The sequence below is a fragment of the Telopea speciosissima genome, chromosome 5 (assembly GCF_018873765.1).
Source record: "Telopea speciosissima isolate NSW1024214 ecotype Mountain lineage chromosome 5, Tspe_v1, whole genome shotgun sequence".
In the NCBI taxonomy this organism is placed as follows: domain Eukaryota; kingdom Viridiplantae; phylum Streptophyta; class Magnoliopsida; order Proteales; family Proteaceae; genus Telopea; species Telopea speciosissima.
In genome coordinates, this window is record NC_057920.1 from 66,393,304 (window position 1) to 66,398,805 (window position 5,502).

General features: G+C 37.3%; 1 pseudogene; it reads right to left on the reverse strand.

The window, feature by feature from the left end:
- Positions 1-3,482: 3,482 nt before the first annotated feature.
- On the reverse strand, positions 3,483-3,885 carry LOC122660845 (annotated as a pseudogene).
- Positions 3,886-5,502: the final 1,617 nt, after the last annotated feature.

A 5,502-nucleotide genomic window follows, 5' to 3' on the forward strand; every position in this document is an offset into this window, starting at 1 on the left:
ATGGCGTCGTCGTCGTTGGTATTGGTGGTGATGTCGTTGCTTCTGTGCTCGACAATGGTGGTGGAAGGCGTTGCAGGACCAGTAGTTGCTGGGACCTCTTCTTCACAGCTTGCATCAGTTTATATAATCTACACTTCCAGTCCTGACATCTTCCACCTCAAATTCCTTTTTCCCATCTTCGGCAGGTTCAATTCTCTCTCTCTCTCTCTCTCTCTCTCTCTCTCTCTCTCTCAAAAGTTGTTTTATTTCTTCTTAATTTAAATGCATGTGGCTGCTGTTGCTGTTGCAGCGAGAAGGCAACGAGGGAAGCACTGATTTACAAATACAAAACTGATGTTTATTACGGATTCTCGGCTAAGCTGACTCCCGATCAGGTTGCCAAAATATCAAGTAAGGACCTATATCTCTATTGTTAGAAAAAACAATGCAGCAGAATGACCGATTTTGTAGAAGAAATGCAAAGGGGAAAGAAAAATCATACACACACATACAACAATATTTACGTGATCCACATCCAAATGCAAACCCTCTTTCACATCTCTTCAAGAAATAGCTACAATTTATAAGAAAATCATAACTCCAGAAAATACAAAACGACCCTAAAAAAACCACCCGGTCCGGTCTGAACCAAGATAGAACAAAATATATATCAAATTGAAGCTCTTGACGAGCTCTACGTGGGCGATGAAGTATGCATTTTTTGATCATTCTACCGCATTTCGAAGGCGAAGCGATCTGCCAAAAAATCACCACAACATTTTCTGAATTAGAACTGAGATCATGCTTCACCAATAAAATCTCTCTCTCTCTCTCTCTCTCTCAAACAAAATTTCGCAGTTTTTCTCTGGTTTTCTCGTATTTGAGAATCAAAACCCACTATTTTCTGATTGAGTGGATTTGCTATCGTCCCCATAACATACCAAATTATTGAAATAATTTGTGATTTATATAAGAATCTTATTCTCTTAATAAGATTCGAATTTTTATTTTCTTTTCTTTCTAATAAGATGTACGTCTTTACTTTTAATTAACTTAGTTATTAACAGTAGGCAATAAAGGACTGAAAGAATTATGTTTTTGGCAGAGCTACCGGGTGTTGTCCAGGTGACGCCATGCAGGGCATACAAGCTTCAAAAGGGACCTTCTGTTATATCCTAGAACATGTGGAAGGAATCTTCGTAGATGCAAAGAACTTTATCAGCATCAAAACAGGCAAACAGAGAGACATGTCTAGCTCATCAAGCTACTGCTACTAATGGTGTAATCCCAATTCCTCAATAGATATGGTTCCTCACATGAAATAAAGATTATTATGGTTCTCATTTGTATGATTGAACATAAAATAAAAAGAGTTACATAGTTATGTAAAGTTTGGAATATAAATCTATCATTTAGTATAATATGCTCTTTGAAGCACATGGACATCTCATGGAGATGGAAAGAAAATATTGGACAGTGCAATAATTATATGGAAAATTTCAAGGATATGGTAGTAGTCACACTCATAGTTAGTAAGTTCGGGTACGGCAATAATATGGGAGCGGATACGTACGACAATTAATCGACCTACATGACAAAAGTTCTGTTTAAAAAATCCGGCATATTAAAATGCAGCACGAAAATTAAATGACACGTGTTTTAATACGGTTGCTCTGAAATTATACGAGAGCAAAAATACAGGTTTATCCTAGTAAAAGTCAAGGAGAAAACTGATTTTTCTTGCAACTAAAATCTAATCTTTTCATGCATTCAAGAACACTTAAAACCAATATGGCTTTGTTTACCAAAAAAAAAAAAAAAAACCATTATGGCTTTCCAATTTAAAATCATTTCCCATTCTTTTGGATCTCTACATCTAATATTAATTAAGTTTAACCATGTCTATCAAAACAAATGTTGATAGCTAAATAATAGCAAGTATATATAAAAAAAATAATAATAATAATAAGTAGACAACTTGCAATTAATACGTCATTTAATATGGTGATTAAGACATAAATCTATATTAATACAACAATCAATACGGCATTTATGTTTAGGTTTTAGTTTTTTATTTTGTTTAATTAAATTAAAATACATATGTATTAATACAGCAATTAATACGGTATTTAATATGGCAATTAATACGACTGCTTTTAAAAGTCACTTACGGAGTTAATCTACCCCCATAGAACACAGTAAGAGTTGAGAATTTGAATTATACGATCGGGTACGGCAATTAATTCGCGAACTTACTAACTATGGTCACACTGTTTCCAAGGCAGGCTAGAAAACTTGGAAGTCAGTCAGGGTTAGGTACTTGACCGATACGCCAAAGCTCTAGAGCTGATAGAATGTATTAAATCAAGCCCTTTAACCTATTTCACACTAGGCTATTCCAATCTTGCACTCATACATTAGATCGAGCCCCATGGCACATAACAGTCAGCTCCTCCAAAGGCATGTGGGCCTGTCTTTCCTTTTTAGAGCATGTGGTTCTTAAGTAGCTTTATTTCTACTCATATCATGAGCAAATGAAGGAACCTTTGGTATTTTTCTGACTCATTGCCCTCTTTGGAACCCCAGTTGAAGCCATTGGAAACCCTATTGATTCCACAACATGCAGTTACAGCGTTCTTGTTTCCATTAAGAGTGGTTTTTCCAGACGTTTTGGGATGACAATTTTTCCATGGGGCAAGTTGGTTGGGGTTTAAATTTTATAGACAAGTAAATCCCTATGTCGCCTACTCATGTGTTAGTTTCAGCGTAAATTGAGTTTGCCAATTATTAAAATAAAGCTTTGGCAAAAATGAAGAAATCCTGAGAGATAAATGTACATACATGGTAGTATCCCATCACAGGAGAGGCTAAATGATTGAATTTGTGCATGAATTTTTACACGTAGGCAAAAAAATTCTCTAGACATGCCATACTGGCCATTTGATGTTTATCCATAAAGGGACCAAGCCTGGTTTCCTGTGTTTTGGTTTGATATAGAGATCATGTTTTGCAGAAATGAAAGAGAAGAATTGGATATAATTTTTAGACAAATACAAAAAAAAGAAGAAAAAGAAGAAGAAGAAGAAGATGAGAAGTAAATTCAGAGGCCCTTGCATCTCACCTATAGCTCTCCCAAACCTATATATTTTTTTGTTCAATTACTATGGATGAAAGGGGCTCCAAAACTAACCATTTGATTAAACAATCATCCAATTCATACCCACAAAGCACAACCACACTGCTGGCAAAGAGAAATCATCACAAAAAATGATCAAGAAACATATTTCAAATTTCACTAAACATGCATAAGACCATAAATGGTGTTTTTATTCTCAGCAATACTGGAAAAAGCTTCATTACAACCCATATTGGAGTAATGACACCCTCAACTACCCCATGAAAGATAAAAGACAAGAAGTTCACACAAACAACCCACTTAGAACTTCAACCACACAAAAGTTAAATACAAAAATCTCACAAAATGAGATTAAATCCACATCTCATCATACACCAGTCATAATATATGCAAATTCTTCAGCTCTCAGAAGCCATATATCTTGATCTGTTCTTTCTTAATAATGCCAGCCTTGATATCACTTGGGGGGTTGAATAACTTTGCCCCCCCCCCCCCAACTGTGCCCCCCCCCCAAACTTCTCGTCCGCCACAAGATTACCATCATAGCAAAACTCCTTCTTGAGGGCCTTGAGTATCTTCTCAGAATTATACTCCTCTTTCAGCCTTTGCACTGTTGTCAAGCTCTTCTTTCAATTCCTCTGTTGTATCCTGATGTGTACGTTATCCTTTCCCCAAGTGGAGCCAGTCTTTAGCCTCAGCAAATGGATTAAAAGAAGAAGGGATCTCCATGTCGAGTTCAACCATGTACTTTGAATGGTGAAAGATTTGAATCCTGTGAACATAATCGACACATTACATCTGTTAATATCAAACACAAAGGATTTGCACACTTGAAAACCATGAAAGTTCTCAAGGCCAAAAGGAAAACCAACCAGGGCATATAGCTAATTCGCTTGATCATCAATTTTTTTCTTTTATTTTGTAAAGGATTCAACAAGAAATCAAATATGATAAGCAGTAAGAATGGCAATGATCCACTAATCACCCAATGGACAAGTCCATACATATAACATTATTTTTTTTCTCTCTTAAACCCAAGAAATACCAGAATCCTCCAACTATCTTGATATTCATTTCTCAAACCCACTGGGCAGTATGGATTGGTAAAACAAATATGAATAAACAACCAACCAAGCCCATCTCCATCCACATCCACATGAACAATCAATCTTAATAGGGATAGAAAGGAAAAACAGAAACATAAAACATAAATATAACCCAGATTGGCCGTTTGACAGCTTCACACAGACTGAGCAAAATCAAAATCAAACCAAGAAAACAAAACCCAGATAGCAACTCCACCTAATAATCCTAAAAATAGCAGACCCAGCAATAATACAGGGCGAACAACTTTGAGGTTCATTACTAATAGGGAAAACTAACAGTATAAGAAAGCAAAGAAGGAAGATCGAGTATGAGAGAGAGAGAGATAACAGAGAGATAGAGATAGAGACAGAGAGAGAGAGAGAGAGAGGCTTACATTGTCATCTACACACAAACAGAGAGAGCGAAGCTGGGTCTCTCCCACAGTACAGAGCTCCCCTATTTCTTCTTCTTTCCCAGATCCAGATCAGGATTTTTGACTTCGAGGTTCGCCAGCAGGATTTCTTCACGTACACGACTTCGACCTTCGCCAGACCAGAGGAAGTAAGAGAGTGCAAGAGGAGGAAGACGATGGGGGTGGGTTTCTTCTGGGTTTTTGAATCCGACCTTCGAGATTCGCCAACAGGATCCCTTCACAGAGTAGAAGACGATGAAGAGACCTATACGACTTCGACATTCGCCAGACCAGAGGAGGTAAGAGAGTGCAAGAGATGGAAGAAGATGGGGTGGGATCGAACGAGGTGGAAAACGAGAAAGCTTAGGGTTTTCAGATTTTGAAAATGGAACGATGGTTCCAAATCGTTTCATTTGTTTAAGTTGTAGACCGGTCCGGCTTGGCAAACATAGACCGGTTCGGGTGAGTCTAATCATATAGCTAAACCGCCTTAACTTAAAGTTTTTAAAAGTTACCGTTAGATCATCAACTTTACACGTGTCACATTCATATCATAGGACCGGTTAGATCGTTGCTATACATGGGCCGTAGAGGATCTGGAAGAAGGAGGAGGGTAAAAGGATAATGTTACATAGACCCAGGGTTGGTTTGGGTAGTAAAAAAATTTAACTAAGCCACATTATGACTTATCAGACGAACACTAACAACAGGTGTGTAATAGTAATTTAGAGAAAACTATAAGGGATACAAGTGTAATTGAACAAAGTCAAAAGGAAGAATATGTAACTAGGGCAACATACAGGGGAGGAGATGTAGTTTTCCCTATTGAAAATGAAGTTGACTCGACCTCAACGATATCAAAGCCGTGTAATATGATATCTGAAAGGCC